Source organism: Polypterus senegalus, chromosome 11, assembly GCF_016835505.1.
Source record: "Polypterus senegalus isolate Bchr_013 chromosome 11, ASM1683550v1, whole genome shotgun sequence".
NCBI classification, from domain to species: Eukaryota; Metazoa; Chordata; class Cladistia; order Polypteriformes; family Polypteridae; genus Polypterus; species Polypterus senegalus.
Window position 1 is genome coordinate 132638115 of NC_053164.1, and position 23109 is coordinate 132661223.

Sequence of the window (23109 nt, forward strand, 5' to 3'; positions counted from 1 at the left end):
TCTCAAATGCTTTGATTGCAATGTATGTTTGCAAATATTGTTGAAGAAATAAGAAAATATAAAATTAGCACTTGTATTAGTGTTTGCAATATTTTCCCACAATAATTTCTGTATCTCCAGGGAGCTGAGACTTGATATTGTTTTAATGATATAAATATATTGCAGTATTGCAGCTGAGAATCACTAAATTTGGCTTCACTACCCTGCAGAGCTGCATCATACATCATGTTAGGCAGTGCTGTCGAGTCCATGTTGGCTCAAATCCAGAGACGGCTTGACTTAGAAAATATGGAGCATGTCTGCAAAGAGCAGTGAGCATCTAGAATGTAATAGGCAACATCCTGTTTATAAATCTCTGCATTTTTCTTTATATTATTTGAAAAAAAAAATATCTGCTTGACTGAATTGTTGCATCTTTTCCTTCATCTGTTGCTAATAATAATAATGCAATGTACTTGTATTGCATATAGTATTTTTACTTCAATAGTGTGAATAATGGTATAGTGTGTGGGCAGTGGTTCATGGAGCTGCACAGTAATGTGCATTGGAGGAACAGACAAGGTTGGTTCAACAGCACAGGTATCCCAGGAATCTGGGTAACTAAAATAGGAAAATTGAAGCAGGAAGGAAGCAGGTAAGGAATCTACTGATCTGCAGCTGATTGTTTAAAACTTCTCATGTTCTTCAATCCTTTTCACAGCTCCGGTGAGTATTTCTGCTTCAGCTTGACCTGCAATTTCTCACTATAGTTCTCTTTAGCCTCCAGGCAGTTAATTGGAAACACTAAATCGACTCTGTAGAAGAATGCATGGGTGTATGCGTGAGTGTACTGTATATCCTTTTGGATTATGTGGATAGATAGATGGTTGCAATCAATACACAACCAATAAATGAATGTGGTATAATAAATAAAAAACAGAGGTTCTCTTTAAAAAATGCTTGCATTACAAAGAGAAAAGGAGGCTCTAAAAAACTGAATAAAGCTACGCAAACTTTTCCTTAGCAATAGTGAAAAGCGTTGTTAACATATGTAAATTTCTGTAAATGTTATGCTGATATGAATGCATTAAATCATATTAGTGAACTTTATACTGTAAATCATAAACACATTCAAATAGTTTCTCAATCAGTGGTCCATCCACTCATTCAGCTCTTATCTGAACCCAGTTTTTCTACCACCACAGTGTTGTGTAGATCTAAAACAGTGCCAGGAGAAAAACAGGCAGAAGTGAATTTCACACAGCCATTGACTAAGCCAGGTCAAGTGTGTAGTCCAGTGCATACTTCACCTATATATACTATTATAGTATATCCCACAAGCAACATTAATATTTTTGCAAGCAGAAACTGAAATAATTGATGTCTATGACTATGTGACTGAAATGTAAAGATTTCTGAACACACCAGTAACCAATTGAGAGTACCCTGTGATGGATTAGCGGCTCAGCCAGGGTGTTTTTTTTTTTCATTTCACCTGCTACTAGGATACTGTTAGCATGTTTTCAAATCATCTGTGACATGCAGCTAACATGAAAGGTATCAACTAGGAAGAAATGCGAAAAATAACTATGTAACTGTTACTGGTAAACCTTTACCTGTCTCATTGCCTGTGCTGAACCCTGGGTGTTTCACCCTCTGGAATTCTATGACAGGTTCATTTTGTGGAATGCAGCCGTCTTTTCCTTCAAACCTTTATGTCAACCCAGTTTGCTCCCCAGGAGAAAACACCACAAATCCATCCCCTTGTGCTCTTGAAGCTCCTCAGCGAGACAAGGAATGAACAATCAAACCACTAGCAGCAGTCAGACAGCGACACTGGCTTTATATATACACATCTACATCAAAACCAATAACAGCAAGGATAAAGCAATGAAAATGGCAGAGACTTGAAGATGACAGTTTACAGATGTTTCCTATCTAATGTAACAGAGCTTGTAATTAAATAAATTTGCACATATTTCTGAAAACATGCTTTTACCTTATAATTTGGGCTATTGAGCATAGATTGCTAGGGCTTAAATGGGAAATTAATCCACTTAAAATTAAACCTACAACACAAAAGTGTGTAGAAAATGAGGGGTCTGAAAATTACATACGCTGTATGTGGATAGACAACGTTTTTAAAGGTGATATAAGGGTAACCTTCACAACCTTGTAAACTGAAAACGATTTCTCTGTACGCAATGCCCTCCTTCATTAACCACCGTACATCTAATAATGCAGTTGTTCATATTGAAGTATTACTATCAGTGTAGCTGGCAAAAGTACCATTTGTTACCAACATAGCACACATTTCAATCACTTGGTGTATAGGGAATTTCCTATTCATTATTTCAGCTGATTTATTGTATCTTTATGGTGGTTATTAAGAATTGAGGTTCATCAAAAATATTTTGTGTCAAATTAATCTAATGTTCCTTGTCATTTGTTCATTAAAATATTGCAGTGGATTTTTTCAATGAGTTACTTTAAATATACATTTCCAATTCATTTCCATTTTTATAACACAGACCACAAAAGGTTTTTGTATTTAGCTTAAAAGCAGATGACAGAAGCAGTGAAACCAAACAAGGAGCATGGTATTGGATCAATAAATGTGCTGAAACAACAATCACAAAAACATTTTACTGGAGTGATACTTATGTGGACACAGTGAAGTAGAAGCAGAGACTGACCGATTAAGAATCAAAATTATTGTCTCTAGACCTCATGGTGAAAACCTTATACAAGAGCAATTTAAAGATAAGTCCTCTTCTGTTAATTCAAGAACATATTTTTAAATTATCTAACAATACTGTTCTCACCCATTTGAAAATCTTCTGTCAGACAAATTGATTCAGGAAAGGACTGCTAAGGAGTAAGCAGCTTTAAAAAGTAAAAATCTGAAGTTGCCATGTAACTTCTGCAAGTGTTTGAAAAAGAAAACAGGAAAACTCTGTAAATGGAATTCTCTCATCAAATTAATTTTATAATGAATATACTTAAAGCGTTTTTCAAGACCATAAATAAGTGCAGGTCAAGCCTAAAAAAGCAATTTTTTTCCATAGGAAATATTATCCACATTTACATATTTCACCTTTTTTATCTCATGTGGCACAGAATTTAATTTTGTTATGGGTGACAGTATGCATTTTCCTTAGTGTAGCATGCTGTATTACTGAATTTTGAGATGCGAGCCCAGCTTTGTATTTCTTATTTCCTTTTGCATTTTGACTTATAAAAAACTAATGTCTTCCAAAAAGCACACCAACATTTCAGATTTTTAAAAAAGCATTAGTAAAGAGTTACTGATAAAATCTGATAAAAACATTAAACTAATATACAGTAAGACATTTGTTGTTCTTAATTAACAGAGGGTGGCATTACGACACAATAGTTACAGCTATCCTCTCATAGTTCTGAGAAATGTAGGCTATGTTCACATTGTAGATAAATGTGCATCAGTTCCAATTTTTGGGTCATATTCAGTTTTTTTGTTTGACTGTTGAAATTAATTTTGCAAGCAATCCCAATCCAATATGAGAATGTACTGGTATCTATCCTGAATGTGTCCCAGAACAAGATTAATAAAATGGATGTGACATAATAGTCCACCATGAACACCAATAGCATGCTGGCTGCTGTACTACGTAGCACTGTTTTCAGAATGTCTGATTGTCATCTCATGAAGGCAAGTAAGGGAAAGAGAAAACAAAAGATTGTAGCTTTTTTTGAAATTATTTCTCATATCTGTATATAAAAATCTGTGAAAACAAGAGATGAGACATGACTGGTGAGGGTGAGATGTGAAGGGTTTTTATGCAAAACATTGTTTTGACAATTTCAGAATATCAAGGGAGACATTTGATGACTTGTGTCAACATGTGTCTACAGGAATGTTTTAGAAAAATATGTGCATGAGACACGACATTTTCTTCAGAAAAGAAAAGCAGTTGGGCTGCATTAGCTGGTAGCAGTTACCCCAAATGTTTATTCAGTCTGCCGCTTCCTCTTCCTTCCATTGGCATACTGAGTGAGTATTGTGATTCATGTTGATTTTCAACACATACATGTAAGGAAACACTTAGATATTAATGTAAAATTATTTAGGGAATGTATTTAATGTAATATTTTTCCAGATAATTCCAATTTGAGTGTTCAAACACAGGTCACATTTGTGTCACGTATGTCTGTTTTGTATTAGCTACACTATACTAAACTGGTCTCTATGTCTGCATTTCTCCAGATTTCTCCTATATTCCCTAGATGTTTATTCTGTGTTCTAGGCTAATCAAAAGACTATCACAGTGACAAATACATTTCCTTGTGTGTATATAATATATAGTATCTAAGGATGGATGGATATAATATATATATATATGTATATTATATGTATACGTTGTCACCAACTCCACTCTGAGTCATAGCAAGGTTTGGGGTAGCCACCCGTATATTTTGTATCCTGGCTGCAAAGTTACAAAAATATAAACAGTACTGATGTGCAGAAAATCGAGTTCAAAACATAACTGAGGTAATAGGGAAAAGGTGGAGGCTTTTAAAGGGGAAGACAGGAAGTGAGGTCAAAGGGATTGGGCTCATAAGGGTCTTAAAACCATAGGCTCAAGCCCAGACGTGACATCACAGGGGTTGGAGCCGGCAAGGTCTTCTCCCATAGGCTCAGACCCGGAAGTGACGTCAAGAAGGCCAGGTGGGATTTCCCCGTGAATGGTCTGCAGGAAAAGGAGAAAAAGAGTCAGTGCACTATGCCACATTCCGGTCTGATTCGGAATTACCCTTACTCAAGCCCTTTAGCTGCCTCCCATGTGCACATGTGTGACAACATATCTATACTAATAAAAGGCAAAGCCCTCACTCACTCACTCACTCACTCACTCACTCACTCATCACTAATTCTCCAACTTCCCGTGTATTCCACGTTATTATTAAAATGTTTCCTTTTCTTTTTCATTACTTCTTTAACACACTACTTCTCCTGCGAGTCGCGGGTATTTTGATATATATATATATATCATATAATATATGAATGACCTCCAAAGATCGCTGAGACTTTTGATATCATGAACGAGTCTGCAAAACTGTGGTCTCCTGCCCAGCAAAAGTCGAGCAGCCAGCGCGCGTGCATAGCTGTGCCGGCCTTTGAGACGCTGACTGCGCTTCTGCCTTAAGTCAAAGTGAGCACTTTTAATTTTTTTCATCCTCCCCCTGTGCTATAGCCCAGACTATCTACTGTATATATATATATAGATAGATATGAGAACAACACTCATATCAATGACAAAACAATTACATTAACAATCATGTTACGTTATTTTTAAAATTTTTCCTTTTCTTTTTCGTACCTTCTTTAACACACTATTTCTCCCCTGCGAAGCGCGGGTATTCTGCTAGTATATATATATTGTGGAAGAAATCCAGAAGGAAAACAAGAATAGTTCAATCAATCAGTCTTCATTCAGGCACCAGTGAGTACATGGATTCATGCGTTGCAAGACAGAAGAGTATAGATTCCTTTTTTTGTTGGCTTTAGATTTTTTCCTCCCTCCCCCTTCCCTATACTTATCAAAAAGCATAACATCATTGTGTAAGCATTTCATTTTATTATGCAAATGGGCCATCTGTTTCTGTTTTGTGTACTTGTCAGATGGACCCTAAAGAAGGAAAGAGGTTAAGGGGTTAACTCAGAAGTGCGCTGGTAGATGAGATTTTGATGTCCTGGATAATAGACTATTTGACTTGAAGACCACAATTGATGAGACTCAACGAATGTGTCTCTGATACAGGTGTTAGCAACGCTGGAGAACCACAAGGAATAGTTCTATCTCCTTTTATCTTCACTCTGTACATTTCATACTATAAATATAATACCAGGTCATGTCACTTGCAGAAATTCTCAGGTGTATTGATAAGGGGGATGATACAGTATAGACGTTAGGAGGAGAACTTTGTTTATTGGTGCAGAAAGAATTGTCTGCAACTTTACATCAGTAAAGCCAAGGAACTGATTATTGACTTTAGCTGCACTAAACAGCCTCAATGCCCTATCCAGGGAGTGGATGTTTTTGATTGTGCGCTCCTACAAGTACTTGAGAGAAGACATCAATGACAGTTGGACTGGTCTCATAACACAGTGGAATTGTATCAGAAAGGGCAGAGCAGACTCTTTTTTTCTTAGAAGACCACATTCCTTTAATGTGTTTAATGACATCCTTCAAATCTTCTACAACAGCGTTTCTCAACCGTTCTGATGTCACGACCCACTTTTTCCCATATATGTTTGTTCATGATCCACCGACTCAGCAAGATTGGAAAAGTGGGGGGGTAGGAGGAATACCCAATTGGTGAATTGAGGGTTTTGGCAAATTCATGATCATGAGAGCAAGGGGGAAGGTTTATTTAAGAGCAATCATCAGAGGAGAGGGCAAATGGATGTAGTTGTCAGACCCACTGCATGAACCTGAATAGCACACTTTGCTACCCAATGCGACTAACTACCTTTATAATCAATAGCAACTTGTGACTCACAGGTGATAGTGAAGTGAATGAGAAACGCTCTTCTACAACTCTGTAATTGCCAGTGGGATTTTCTATGCTCTGGTGTTGGTAGGCCGGTGGTATTACTTCAAAAGAGACCCACCAACAAGTGAATTAAAAGGATAGACTTAGTTATGGAACACACTTTTGACTCTCTAGAGGTAGTATAGGGTGGTCCAGATCTAATTATGCAATTTTCATTACGCTATAACTTATTAAGTTTATTACATAGAGAATTCACAAAAAATTATTTTTGTTGCCGATAGATGGCAGCACCTGCCCTGCATTCCAAAATGGCGGGGAGATGGTTGTCAGTCGAACAGTGGGTGCAATGTGTTTTCCTTTTCATAATTGCATAATTAGATCTGGACCACTCTGTAGAGAAGGAGAGGCTGGCAACAAAACAGTGTGATTTTGAACAATGTTGCACATCCTCTCTCTATGCTACACTAACATTGAGTACTTTCAGTCAATGAATTATTCGGCAGAAGTGTGTCAAGAAATGCTCCTGAGACTCCTTTATACCAACAACAATACACCTACATAATACCTTACTGTGGCTGTGACTGATATTTTTTATCTTTAACTAAGTGGAGTTTTCTTTCTTTTTAGTCATTCTGCTGTGTGTGTGTGTGTGAGCATTTGTCTGTTTATTTCTCTCTATTATATTAAAAATGTTTTCTGTTGTGTCTACATTATACAGCTTTGACCACTCCCCTCCACACTGCTCGCCCAATCATTACTCCTACTGTGCACAGCCTGTCTCCGTACTAACCCATGACACTCTCAGTGCTGCTAACTCGCCCTTCAACATACTCGGTTATAATGGCAAGGTAGAAAGGCAAGTCATCTATTCAAGAACGTCGAATTTTAGATAGCGATAGAAAAACAGTGGCAAGAGCTGATAATGAACGTTGAAAAAAGTAAAAGAATAAACAAAGAGCTGCATATAATAAAAATTAGGAACAAAGAGTATCATCCAATAAACATGAAAGAGAAAAATATCCCAAATAATATGCGAACAGAAAAGCGAAAAAGCAATGTTTATAGAATGTAAGTTAAAGGATGAAGTAATTCATGATGTTTTTGATGAGGTGTTCATGTAATTTAATTTTTATTTACTTTTTACTATGTTTTACTTTTTTACCTCTGCTTTTTTTCTTTTACTTTTTACTACATATTATTATTCATTGGTATTTAAAATAGACAGTTGCAGTGAAATACTCAAGTAACTGATTTTCTGTCTATAGTAACTAAGGACCAAAGTGTCTTCCATCTGCCCTACACATACCTTTTATATACAACCTCTTTAAATGCATTTGCTTTCTCTAACAGAGGGACGCCCCAATGCTCTTTAAGTGCTGCAGATGCAAGATTGTGGCCGTGGTGGGCTGGCAAGTAAAGCGAGTAGGGGTAGTGCCCCCTAGTATTTATTTATTTATTTGGCTTCTGTAAAAAGACAAATTTCCCCCTGCGTACAAATAATTATTTATGTATCTATAGAAACACCAATATAACTTGTGGACACAATCAAATAGAATGTTTTCTTTGGACATTTATCAGTGAATATTATTTATTAGTTATTATAAAATGTCATTTCAGGAATACAATTTATGATTTTTCTTGAAATAATAATGTGTTTTATTAATATTGTCCAATGCCTAAATCTTTATCTATTTATTGTTGGCTGATTTGGGAACACTACTGAACTTCCGGTAACACTTTAGGTACTGCAAAAATGCATCAATTACTCATTTACTCTGCTATAACAAGACCTTAACATACACTTTCTATCTTCATAAAACTTACAAAGATTCTTCTCTGCAATGTGACCTACTAACAAAATTTCACTTTGGAGTGGTCTGAGGTGGCTTAAATTAAAACACATTTCTCTTTATATTACATATTTAACATAAAACTTGTGAATCCTTCATTTTAACTAGTAACTTTGCCTTCATGTCAATACGCAACTCAGCACAGAGATGAATAACCTATCTACTGATTTTTTATAAGTGGTATAAAGTCAAAAAGAAGCCTTTCTTTACTACATAAGAGTAAATGGATTAGATGGATTTTTGCAGCACCTAAACTAAAGTGTTACTGAAATTTCAAGACATTGGTGTGGACACCAGGTATATCAGACTCTGTATTATATATAGATGTGACAAATTACCAAAAGTTTTTACAAAGTTACCTCAGTTTCAGAGACAAAGCAAGTGTAAATACAATATGAAGGATGGAAAGCATAAATATGAAAGGCTGAAAATTTATTAACAATTTGATTACCTGGAGTAATTTTATGAACTGTCTATCATATGTGCCTAAATGCATATTGATGTAGGAAAGAAGTGTTTTTCAATAGAAAGTGATAATTTAAACTATTAAACACAAACTTTTGAAGTTGGTTTTAGTAGTGTCAGTTAAAGGGATTTCATACCTGGCAATACATTATTATTGTTATTGCTATGTATTATATTTTTGTTTATACTATGTGTGCTTTAATTTTTTAATGTATAGTAGTATGGTTTTCAGTCTTGGCCTCCTAATTCAGTGGTGGTTCTGGCCTCTATGACACAGTTGTATTACAACAGCAAAGAAACAGAATTTAGCAAAGGTTATTTCCTGGTTGACTCTTCAGCCCTTTCCTGTGCAATGATGGGGCTTCATCACTGACTTTGCTTTAAAGCATATGCTTGGTGATGTGACTTGTACAAAAAACTTAAAACTGACCCCGGTGGGATGGATCCTCATCTGAGGATGATTCACTGATTGTACAAGCATTTGGGAGTAAATATAATTTTAGTGGGCCAGTATAGTTCTCAGTTCAAAAAGATTATTTTAAGGGTGGGGTTAAAAATCATGGTGGTTAGGCATGATCCTAATGTCAGCAATGACGTAGCAACTGGAACTTAAGTTATTAGGTATCTACTGTCAAACTCCTTCCTAAACTAACAGGCCCTATGATCTCTGTAAAACTGAGGTGGATGAAGATGACAGAGGAGGACTTTTGGGGCCTACAAATATCAACTCGATGTAACTCTGGGGAATCTAGGTAAATATTATTGGCAAGCTTATTGAGCTGAATAGCCTGTTGTCATTAAAATTGTTTTAAAATTCTAATTCTACCTTATACCACATATGAAACACTGGATTGTACAGGGTGTTTATAGGTAAAAATAGAAATTACTGTGCAGACTAAACCAGAGACTTAAAGACCTCTATTATAATTTTAAAATTGATTTAATTTGTTTTAAAATACAGTACATCAGCAGTAGAAAGTGAGGTTATGTATCACATCTTCACTTGGTTTCGAAGATTTTTTAGTCAAAGGCCTAAATTAAGACAAAGTATGTACTGAAGATGAAGGTCTGGAAGTTGAAAGAAGACAATGTGAGATGTTAAATTGCTGAAATGTTAGTAGGAAGGAGAAATGAGGTATCAGGAACATCATGTGTGAATGAAAAGTGGGAAATGATGAAGAATCTCTAGTTGCAAGCAAAAAAAATATACAGTTTAACAAAGAAACCTTTGGTGCATAAGAAGTCATTGTAGAATGTGAACATACAGTAGATGTAGCAAATGAGGGAAAGAGAAGAATTTGTAAGAGGTGGCAGAAAACAAAGGCAGAAGGTGGCAAGGCAATATATAAGAGAGCAAAGTGAAATGCTAGAAAAGCAGTTGTGAAAGCGCAATTTGCAATTGAGGTATCAAACGAGGAAGGAATGAAAATATGAGAAGCATCAAAAAGTGGTAGCAAAAGAAAGACATGATGTAGTAGGTGTAAATTGCTTAAAAAAAGATGAAGAAAACATTGTGATTGATACCAATGGAGTTATAGATACCTGGAAGAAGTACATAGAGAATGAGGAGAATGAGTAGAATAATAAGGTTCATTGTGAGCAAAAGGGACTGAGATATAAATGTTGAAAGAATATTATAGAAAAGAACTGAAGAAGATTAAGAGAGGTAAATCAACTCATCCAACTTAAGTGGTTTGGGAGAAGGTCCTGTAGTTGAATGGTAAATAGACCTGTACAACACAAATGTGTGTAAAGGGTTTATTTCTGAAGATTGTAAAATAAATCTGCTCCTTCCAGTATATGAAGGAAAATATGGTCCATTGGAGTATGGGTTATATTCAGCAATCACGTTTTTGGTGCAGGTAATGAAGCTGGTTGAGAGAGTGACAGATAAAAAGACTTAGAGGTCCAGTGGAAGCTAATGAACTGCAGTTTGGTTTAATGTCTGAAAATAGAAAAACAGGTACAGTCTTTGATATCAGGGGAAATGCAGGAAAGGCATAAGGTGAAGAGAAAGAAGATTTATTTGAAGATTTGAAGAAGGTTGTGGACAGGACTTTGTGTGAGGTGGGGAGGTTGGCATTGAGAAAGCTAGGTGTGGATGAAAGGTTAGTGTCTGTGGTGATGTTAATGTGTGAGGAGGTTTGTATGATGACCAGGGCAGAAGATGGGGATAGTTAGTTTTCAGGTTAAGATAGAGCTACACTAGGGATTTGTTTGAGTTCATTGTTTACGATGATAGTGTATGAGGTGATGATTAGAGAAAAGTGTGAAGGTTTACCAAGGTAGATCTTGTAATGCAATAAGCCTGTATTGAAGGCAAAACTGAAGTGGAATTAAAGGAGAAGATACTGAAATGGAAAGCTGTTTTAGATGAGAAATGCCTTAAGGTATAATGTAAGAAAGTCCAAGATGATCGTCTGAGGTGAAGGGGCATTAAGCATGGAAGAAATAGGTGTGTGGCCATGTGGTGTAGAAATACTGAAAGAAACTCAATTCATTGCATTTGTATTCTGCATGTAGTCGAATGGCAAATGTGACCTTTGTTTGTAGAAAGTGTGTGAGAAGGGTCCAGAATATTGACATAGTAATTGCAAATTTAGATCAGAAATTAAATTATTTTAGATGAGGCAGTGAAAGTCGATACTTAGGTGATTTGTTTAGTGTAGGCAAAGGTGTTGGCAGAGCAGTTTTAGCCAGGGTGAGAGGTGCATTAAAGAAATTTTGGCAGCTGCTTCCTATTCTGACTTCTAAAGAAGCCTCTGTGGCACTCAAGGGAAAACTTTATGAAAGCTGTGAAGAAGCAGTGTGCTTTATGGGAATGGGGCATGGCCAATGGAAGTGAAAAATAAAGCAAAGCTGGAAAGAAGCAGATTAGAATGATCAGATGGATATCTGGAGTATCATAGAGGACAGGAAGATGAATGCTGGGTTGAGTAAAAGACTTTCTGTAGAGGTAAAGCATGTTCTGCTAAGGAAAATAGATTGACAAGTTTTATGCCTATGGAAAAATAATTGCTAGATAATTGGGTAGAGAGATACAACAAGATGAAGTTGGAGGGGCTAAGGCTAAAAGGGTGGCGGGAGAAGATGTGGTTGGAGGTGGTATCAGAAGATTTCAAAAGATTATGTCTCACCCCAATGGATAACCAGGACCGCAAAGAGTAGATGAAAAAGATTTGGGGGCAACCAGCTAATCTAGGTAAATTCAGAAAAAAGCAGTTAAACTGGTGATAATGATGATGATGAGTAATAGGAAGTGAAGTGGAATAAAAGGGGAATGTTTGAATTTGTCATGTGGATTCTAAAATCAAGAACTCAGAACCAAAGATTAATATAAATATTCCTAAATTGTTTGCGGATTTTCCATGTACTCACATATAAAACAAGGACAAAATGTCTGAGCGTCAAAAAATCAGATAGATAAACTTGATATTCAGCCACAATGGGAAGAGAATTTGAATAAGAGCTGTCTACAAAGTCTGGGTGCCCCTAGATACTACAATGTAAATGTAAACAATTTAAATAGTTAAGCAGAGAGAATAAAATGAGTGTTGCAGAGTGTTGCACAACCTTTAAATCATAAGTGTTTTGCTAGTGTGGTTGTGTTTTTAATATTACGTTAAAAAGCCAAGATATAATATGATCATGCATAAATGCGATTAGTTTTACGTGTACTGTCCAAAGCAAGCTTAGCAACTTTGAACAAATCCCATAAGCAAAAGTAAATTAACTGACTTTGCATTTTCTACATTGTTTGATAATCATTATGACACTTCCACCCTACCTAAGCAGATGTTTTTTTTGTTGTATTCTTAATATAAAATCTTATTGTTCAATGGTATTTCAAATCAGAAAGTTTAAAGTACTTTTGACTGGGTGTTGTGCAGTTTAAGATAACATGAAACACTAAGCTTTCAAATGTGTACAAAGCAAACTGATTTCCTGTCTAAAGAAAATGAATGGACGAGAGTATAGTGTTCTGAGACTGATAGCTAGCTGTATGCTTCAATTTGGGGAAAGGGAAAGCATGATAATCCAAAATTCAACTCTAACAATATATTTCCTGTCTCTTGCTCTTTCATAGATCTGTTTCTTGCTAAAGATGGGCACATATCTTGCTCTGCACAGAATGCCGACTGCAGACCTCAATGAGCTGTACTGTAGCAAGAGAGAGGCTAGAGATAAAAAGTGATATTGGACAGACAGATGAGTGATATTAAAGTTAAAATAATGCTCTATTAATTCAATTGTAACAAAACTTTTAAATTCAGAAATAAAAACATACCAAATTTACATTCAACAAAAAGCTGACAGTTCACCCATCACTGTGTTTCATTTACTGTTGTGTACTTTGAATTCAATTCCTAAGCTTTCCTTTAATTTCCTGGGAAGATAGAAAGATAGTGCTTAACTAATTCAAATAAAATTATGCTTCAAAGAGGCATTCAAATAGAATCTGCAAGGATTTCCTTCATTCATTTGACCCTAGATGATCAGTGTCCTGATTATATATATATATATATATATATATATATATATATATATATATATATATATATATATATATATATATATATATATATATATATATATATATATATATATATTGTCACACGTGCATGGGAGGCAGCTAAAGGGCTTGAGTGAAGGCAGTTCGGAGGCATACCGGGGTGTGGCAGAGTGCACTGACTCTTTTTCTCCCTTGCCTGTAGACCATTCCCGGGGGATTTCACCTGGCTTTCCTGACATCACTTCCAGGACCGAGCCAATGGAAGTCGGCCACACCAGCTCCAGTCCCTCTGATGTCACGTCCGGCTATGAACCAATGGTGGAAGACCACGTGCCGGATCCATATGACCTCTCTTCCTGTCTCCCCCGTTAAAACCTGCCCCTTTTCCTTTGTTTCCTCAGTCTTGTTTTGGACTCAGTTGAATGCACTTCAGTGCTGATTATTTGTTAAAACGACTTTTGCAGCCAGGATACCACATTATACGGGTGGCTGCCCCAAACCTTTATCTGTCCATGTCTCGTTCTTGTGACAGTGGCGTAGCCGACAGGATGGAGAAGTCCCAGAAGAGAAGGGGACAGGACCTGCAATACACCCAGGTGGGAGCGTACCGGGGCCGAGTATTCAGGCGGGGAGGGTGCCCGAGGTTTGGCTTGACCCGGTGCAGGCTCCGCTCCCAGCACACATAACTAGGCCACCTGGAGAGGCCAGGGAGTGTGCGGGTGGGGCTCACAGAATTGGGCTGCCCTGGAGGGGGGAAGGCAAAAAGGACTCAGTATGCTCTCTTGGGGGAGAATGCCTGCCTCCCTGTGAAACCAAAGCCCCATTTACCACCTAGGGGTGCCCCAGACTGGCAGGTGAATAAAATAAAAAAATGAAGGTTGGACCCTGAGCGGCCGACCAACAAACAAGCCTGGTCCTTATGGGCAATGGTAGGGCACTGGCTACGGCCATTTGAAAACATGCCCTACCAAATAATAGAGCAGGTAGCTTGCTATCTGCTCCTAGAAGCGCTTCCCCATGGCTTCACCCAGCCAGTCTGGGGCAAGCAGTTTAAGAACATGTCTGAGCTCATAGAGCTTCTGGAGACACAGAGGGCGGCTCACACTCTGGGGTAGCAGAACCGTCCTCATGTCAAACTCAGACGGGGTAGGTCCCAAGACCTAGCCCCTCCCTGTACAACCCAGAGCTTGTATTGGCGTCCGCGGTGCCGCGGGCACGCAAACCGCTTGGAGACGAGGAGGAATGCAGGTGGAGGGCGAGGAGGGGTTGGTGTGCTCTGGTTAATCCGTTGGCGGTCCCACATACTGGCGTGGTGATCGTCAATGGACACAAGACCACATGTTTGTTCGATTCCCGCAGCAACATTTCCATTGTTGCCCGTCACTTTGTGCAACCGCAACAGTGACTAAAATTTAAGAGGGTCAGTTCGTAAACTCACCTTAGCGGTCCTACCGGATCCTCCACACCCGGTGATACTAGGGCGGGACTGCTCTAAAATTAAAAGCGGTGAGACACATACCACTCCCGGGGTTAATTTGGGCCTCGTTATGGACGGAGATGAACCATCTCAAGCTGCCTTCACGCCGTGTAATCAGCCGGCAGAGAGAGACGAAGCAGTCGCCCTAACTGACGTGGCCTCCCGGGCCGTCGCGGGCTGACATGTCATCCACCAACGCCGCGGCAGAGCGGGAGGAAACCACACCCATTGAGGTAGATGCTGACCCTCTCTCCGTGTTGCGGTTCCAATTTAAAGAAACGCCGGCTTCTTTTAGAAGGGAGCAATGGAACGACGACTCCCTGAAGTTTGTAAAAAATGCAGTGGTCCTTGTCAATGGCCAGCGCACTGATCAGTCGATGCCACAGGGCCCCTCACTTTGTGTTAGACAACAACCTTCTTTACCGTGTAGCGATGGAGGACGGGCAGGAGAGAAAGCAGCTGGTAATTCCACGTACCTTCCAGCAGCAGGTCTGCGAACTAGCACACGGCCACCTCCTAGGTGGCCACTTGGGCACTGAGAAAACTCTGGAGCGGATCAAGCTCCGTTTCTACTGGCCAGGAATTAATGAGGAGGTTAACTTTTGCGCTTCCTGCCCAGAGTGTCAACTGCGACAAATTCCTAGGAGGGACCGTGCTCCTCTCGTTCCTATTCCACTGATTGATGGTCCCTTCCACAGAATCGGGGTCGACCTGGTGGGACCCGTAGAGCCCTCAGCCCGAGGACACAAGTACATTTTAGTCCTCGTGGATTATGCTACACGATACCCCGAAGCTGTTCAGTTGCTCAGCTACCTCTAAAGCCATCGCACGGGAATTACTAGGGGTATTCGCGCGTGGGGATCCCCAAGGAAGTCTTGCCAGACCAGGGGACCCCCTTCACCTCGGAGTTCAAGGAGACTGCCAGGTTACTGAAAATAAAGCATTTAAAGACCTCGGTGTATCATCCTCAAACCGACGGATTAGTAGAGAGGTTTAATCAAACTCTCAAGCAAATGCTGCGTAAGGTGGTCAGCGAGGATGGAAGGAACTGGGATCAGCTCCTCCCCCTCGTCCTTTTTCCCTATCGGGAAGTCCCACAAGCCTCCACGGGTTCTCCCCTTTTGAACTACTGTATGGGCAACAACCTCGGGGCATATTAGATATTTTGAAAGAAGGCTGGGAAGAAGAGGCTCTTCCCTCTACAAACATACTGGAGTATATTGCGCAGTTCTGCGATAGATTTGGAAAGATTCGCCTGTCCTTAAAAGTCACATGGAGGAGGCTCAAGCAGCACAGGCCGGTACTACAACGCGCACGTCTCTTCGGGAGTTCCGCCCGGAGATCGGGTCATGGTCCTAGTGCCTACCTCCCACTCTAAGTTGCTTGCCCACTGGCAGGGCCCCTACGAAGTTAAGGAGAGGAAGGGACTGGTCGACTATTTGGTGAGTCAACCCAATCGTCGGCCAAAGTAACGGGTTTATCATGTGAACCTGCTGAAACCGTGGAAGGACAGGGACCCCACTCCCTCCTCCGGCCAGCCCCGCTCACTCTTCGCTCACACACACGACCTTAACTTCGGCACGGACTTAAGTCCCAGACAGTGGCAGGAGCTGGAAACAGTTATCCGGACCGTTCGGGAGGTAGTCAGTGAGAACCCTGGAAGGACCTCTCTGATTGAGCACAACATCGTGACAGAGCCCAGGGTTGTTGTCCGAGAACGCCCGTATCGTCCCATTGTGCTCGTCAGTAAGCCTGACGGGAGTTGGAGGTTCTGCAATGACTTCCGTCGGCTTAACCAGGTCTCCCAATTTGATGCCTATCCAATGTGCCATGCGTGGACGACCTCCTTGAGAGGCTTAGACAGGGTCAATATCTGACCACACTTGACATGACAAAAGGGTACTGGCAGGTACCTTTAACGGACTCCGCGAAGGAAAAAAAACGCGTTTAGTACCCCTAGCGGACACCATTTGGGTTACACGGGGCTCCAGCAACCTTTCAGCGTCTGGTGGACAAAGTGCTTCGGCATCATAACTCATACAGTGCTGCCTACCTGGTTGACATGGTCATCTATTCCAGCACATGGAAGGAACACCTACAGCATGTCCAAGCGGTATTACGGACACTTGGTGAGGCCGGGCTCCGGATTAATCCCAAGAAGTGTTTCTTTGGATTAAGCGAGGCCAAATATTTAGGTTACCTGGTGGGTCAGGCTACCGTAAGGCCACAGTGCTCCAAAATTGATGCCATTCTGAAATGGCCCGTCCGTGAACCAAGCGGCAGGTCCAAGCCTTTCGGGTTAGCGGGTACTACCGCCGGTTTGTACCCGGTTTTGGAGAGAGCGCCCTTGACTGATTTAACAAAGAAGAGGGCCCCGAACATTGTGGTATGGACTGAAAAAACAGGCGCTGCATTTGGTGACTTAAAGCAGGCCCTTACGTCCGCACCTATTTTGATGACACCTAACTTTTCTTTGCCTTTCATCCTCCAGATGAACGCTTCGGACACAGGCCTGGGTGCCGTGCTGAGCCAAAGTGTCAATGGTGTGGAGCACCCCATCATGTTCCTGAGCCGGAAACTGTTGGACCGGGAGACCAGGTATGCTGCGGTGGAAAGGGTGGCTCTGGAGATTAAATGGGCGATTACTCAGCTTAGGTACTACCTGTTGGGCCGGGAATTCACCCTTGTCACGGACCATGCATCTCTACAGTGGATGGCCCTGCACAAGGAGTCGAATCCGCGGGTCACCCAGTGGTTTCTTGACCTGCAGCCGTACAAGTTTTCGCACTTTCATCGTCGGGGCGCTCTCCACGCCAACGCTGATGCTCTTTCTCGGGTTCACGACCTCTCGGTTAGGGTCGCCCGACCCGACAGGTCTGGGCTAAGGGGTGGGCCTTGTCACAAACGTGCGCATGGGAGGCAGCTAAAGGGCTTGAGTGAAGGCAGTTCGGAGGCATGCCGGGGTGTGGCAGAGTGCACTGACTCTTTTTCTCCCTTGCCTGTAGACCATCCCCGGGGGATTTCACCTGGCTCTCCTGACATCACTTCCAGGACTGAGCCAATGGAAGTCGGCCACACCAGCTCCAGTCCCTCTGATGTCACGTCCGGCTATGAACCAATGGTGGAAGACCACGTGCCGGATCCATATGACCTCACTTCCTGTCTCCCCCTTTAAAACCTGCCCCTTTTCCTTTGTTTCCTCAGTCTTGTTTTGGACTCAGTTGAATGCACTTCAGTGCTGATTACTTGTTAAAATGACTTTTGCAGCCAGGATACCACATTATACAGGTGGCTGCCCCACATCTTTATCTGTCCATGTCTCGTTCTTGTGACAATATATATATATATTTATATTTATATATATATATATTTATATATATATATATTCTCACAGTGCCAGGATGCTTGCGTTTTAGATGCTCATACATCGTGGTTGTGCTGCCGTGATAAGAAAGCTCCACTTTGCATAATCTGCTTTTTTTCTTTTTTGGTGAAGTGCTCCTACACTTTAGAAAGTTTCTGTCTCAATTTTTTTCCATCTTCTTCCCCCTCCTCTATCAGACTTGCCATTGCAACCACGTTTATTTGTCTCTACATTCTTCTTCTCCTCAGACGTTCTTCTTCGTTGTTAAGACCGTATGCAGTCTTGACAAACAATAACAAAACGATACTGCCCACAGACGTTCATGTAGTGCATTGCACTTACAAAAACCAATGTGGTTCTTTGTGACTGGAGCCTCTATTAAAGGTTCTGTTTATGACGCGAAAACAATAAAAAATCGCCGTCGACGATTTTACGTCGTCAATTATGTAGACTAATCGTTGCAGTCCTATTATTGAATAACATGTATTTTATAAACAATATTTTATTATTTTATAATGTTATTTGCAAAATGACATAAATGTTTAATAAAGTAGATGCCATTGTATTAAAACAATTATTGTATTAAAACATAATGTGTGGATTCTGATATGGCAATACATGTTAGTTAAATTATGGTGAATTTTGAGCCTAGTGCTGTGAAAAAGTGCTTTTTTTTTTAGCGCAATGATATTTTGTTCCACATCTTCAAAATACTATTCATTATCCAGCCGTCTGGAGTTTTTTTTTGTTTTTTCTGTCCACCCTGGCCATCGGACCTTACTCTTATTCTATGTTAATTAATGTTGACTTACAGCCTTTTATTTTCTTACTGTGTCTTTTATTTTTCTATTCTTCATTATGTAAAGCACTTTGAGCTACATTTTTTTGCATGAAAATGTGCTATATAAATAAATGTTGTTGTTATATATATATAATTTTTAAATTATTATTTTTTGCATTTGTGTTGATTATTTTTCTTTAATTTTGGACTGTTTGTATTGTTTTGACGTTTAAGATTTCGATTGTTAAATTTTAAAATATTTTTACTTGGCTATTTTATTTATTGGCTGCTTCTATTTTGATTTTTTTTACCGCAGTTGTTGTCATATTGTTTATATAGCATCTGTTGCTAATCATGTCATCAACCTGCTGCTATAAAGCATGATGTAGCCCTCTTATTGCAAAGATCTAATGTACCAAATGCTTCCAAATGAAAGATTATTAGAATGGGTTACTGGTTTCAACTTGGTTTGTTCCTGACTTCACGTTTCTGATTTTTGTTTTAGTTTTGTAGGACTTCAAACTTAGTGTAATGATCCCTGTCTATATTTAGATTACTTTTCTGAACTGTTCTGTAGGTTGAAGTAGCGACACACTCAGAATAACATTTCGAATGCTGTTTATTTTTAACCCTGTTTAACCAACTCTCCATACAGCGTGCTTTTTTAAACCCACACCCTTCCCTCAGGATATCATACGTCCCAAAAGACGCAGACCATAGCAATCAATACCTGAACATAAAGTAATCGACAAAAGCATTATTGAACAATCATATACAACATTTCCGCCCCCCTACAAATTGAATTAGGTATGAAAAGAGGTCAGAAAGTCTCGGAAGCGGGCAGGCCTTGAACGCAGTCTTGCTGCTCGAGATATTGAGGTTCCACTGCTAGCAATGGGTTGAGGATCTGTATTCTGGGGAAGAAGAAGGGGGGCCTGGGACATCCAAATTGTGCCATCTGAGGTAGGATTGCCCTTGATGATGCTATCAGATCCTGAAGGGGTGCAGCCTGCTGGCATGCCACTGAGATCCATCCACTAACTGATTGCAGGTCCAAGCTGGCTCTTAATCTGAAGGGGTGACGACCAGAAGAAGTGAAACTTGCTAGAGCGACATGGGTGGCAGACCCTAACCCAGTCCAGCACCTTGAAATTGGGAATCTGTATTCTTCTCTTCCTGTTGAAATTATGCTGGGACTTTGCTTGTTGTTTTTGCATGTTTGACTCAGCTGACTTGGTGGGTGAAAAAGTTGCAGGGGGACAAAGCCTATGCAAGGGTAGTTTCAGCTCACAGCCTAGCGTAAGTTTGGCTGGCGAAACCCCAGTCGTAACATGCTGAGCAGCTCTATATTGCAGCAGGGTCTGTGACAGTGCTTCATTAAAAGAGAAACCCTGCGACAGGTGAGCCCTGAGGCAATTTTTTAGGCTTTGATTAAAATGTTTAACCCCTCCATTAGCCTGGGGGTGATAAAAGGATGTTTTAATATGACGTATACCCCAGTTTTAGACAAAATCAGTGAACACGGCAGATGTAAACTGTGGACCATTATCCATTGTAATGGGTTTTAGTAAACCCCAGCGAGCAAACAGTGTGTCCAGGAAACCAATGAGGGACTCTGCTTTGACTGAGCCCATGGGAATGACCTCTGGCCACTTTGCGTGGAGGTCGTATGCTACTGCCAAGAAGCGCTGGTCATGTGGCACACCTTTTAATTCGCCACAGATATCAACTTGAATGTGTTGCCAAGGCTGATCAGGCCAGGCCAAGGGTTGGTGGGGGCCCAGTCTTAACACTTATTAAACATGGTTCACAGTTGCACACCAGCTCTTCTAAGTCTCGGTCAATGCCAGGCAACCAGACTAGGTCCCTGCAGCGTTGCTTTAGTTTTACAATTCCAAGGTGTCCCTGATGAGCCATGGTCAGGACCCGACTCCTGAGGCTGCTGGGCACAACCATGCGATGTCCACGAGCTAGACAAGTCTCATGCCAACACGAAAGCTCATCTTTAAATCGGATGTAAGGCTGGAGGTTACGGGGCACTTCCAATGGGCAGCCATTAGCAATATACTGTCATAGGACTGTGAAAACTGGATCCAATGCAGATTCTTTTTATGAGTTCTTGGAGTGATACCATATCTTGGAATGGAGAGTACAGCAAGTGAATCAGATCCTCCTCATGATCAATTTGCATAGTGGTAGGGGGATGAAAAACAGAACATGGCAAAAAATCAGATGTTATGGCCTGGTGGTTAGTTTGTAAAGTAAATGGATGCCCATACAGGTAGGTATGCCACTTTTCACAGGCCCGTACACATGCAAGTGCCTCCCAACCACTTAGTATTTCTGTTCAGCAGGGCTCAATGCATGGGAAGCAAAAGCCACAGGCTTCTCCACTCCATCTTGTATCTGTGAAAGAACTGCATCTACTGCTGAAGTAGATGCATCACAAGTTACAATAGTTGGGCTGTCTACATTAAAATGAGCCAAGACTGGTGAAGTAGTAAGCAACTCTTTAAGCTTGCAAAAGGCTTCTACACAGTACCCTGTCATCCCCAGAAATGACGGCAACTGTGAAGCTGAAGTAGGTGCTGGAACATGCTGAATGGCCTCCACATTCGACTGAAGGGGTGATAAACCTTGAGTTGACAAGCGGAACTCAATAAAGTCCACTTCATGTGCAGCAAACAGGCACTTATCTGCATTTAAGGTAAGGTTGTGGTGGCTAAGTGCTACAAAGGTTGCTTGCAGACGTTCATCATGGACAGCTTTTTCAGGGCCATGGACTACAATGTCATCCAAGTAAACAACCACCCCTGAAATTCCTGCCAGGATAGTGGACATTTTTTGGAAACAACTGGGAATGGAGCACAGGCCAAATGACATTCTGGTATAACGAAAAATTCCAATGTGGGTGGTGAATGCAGTCAAATCCCTGCTGTTCTCGTGTAGAGGAACTTGAAGATAACCTTGACGAAGGTCAAGCTTTGAAAAAACCTTTGAGCCATGGAAGTGAGTGGTGAGCTCTTCGATGGTTGGAAAGGGATAACGATCAGGGATGACAGCCTGATTTACTGTCCTTAGGTCAACACATAACCGCAGCCCTCCTGACTTTTTTTCTGCTATGACCAAATTCGATATCCAGGGGGAGCTGTGGATTGGCCTTTAATACCATCTGTCAGGAGGTGTTGTAGTTCTGTTGTGAAAGCATCCCGCAGGGCTAGTGGCACACACCGCAGAGGTTGAATTTCAGGGGTGACACTTGTATTAAGCAGGGGCTTGTGTGTAAATGTGTTAAGATGTCCTAAGCCAGTGAACAGGGTAGGCCATTTCTGATGCCACAGTGATGTCACATTCAGAATAGTTAACCCATCACTGTCCAGTAGTGTGAACCCTAGACTGGTGAACAAGTCCAGGCCCAAAATATTGCTACCTTGTGTTGTGATATGGAAAGGAAAATCAGACACAGTGTTTTTGCCATACATTATAGTGCAGCGCACTAAACCCATCACATCAATTCTGGAACTGCCATATACATAGAGGGAAAGGTTAGGTGGCTGAAGTGATAAGTGCGATAAGAATGTTGTATAGGTGGCCATGTTTGGAAGTGACACTTTAGCTCCTGTGTCTAGCAGAAGAGGAATGCAAACATCATCCAGGTACATGACACAGGAGTGAAACCCAGGTAAACAGGAACAGACTGTGTGAATAAATGTAGGGGAAGACTCAGCAGAGCGTTGTTTTTGCTGTGTACAGTTGCCATTTCCAGGGTCCGGCACTGACCTACACCATTTTGCAAAATGATTGGGTTTTCGACACTGCCTACATATTTGTCCTCGTGCAGGGCAGTCCATGGCACAAGACACATGTCTAGTAGAACCGCAATTGGCACAGCGCTGGCGAGACTGCTGTACTGATGCTTGAGACTGACAGTCAGATGCACAGTTACACTCTGCGCCCTGTGGCTCATTCACTGTCTGAACAGCAGTTAAGGGATTCACAGGAGGCATCTGTGTTTCAGCTATTCTATGTGCACATTGAGAAGCTGATTCTATTTGGCATGCAATAGTCAATGCTTTACAGAGCATCAAGTCATCATCCTCCAAAAGAAGCCTCTCACGCACCAGAGGAAGAGTAGTTTTTTCA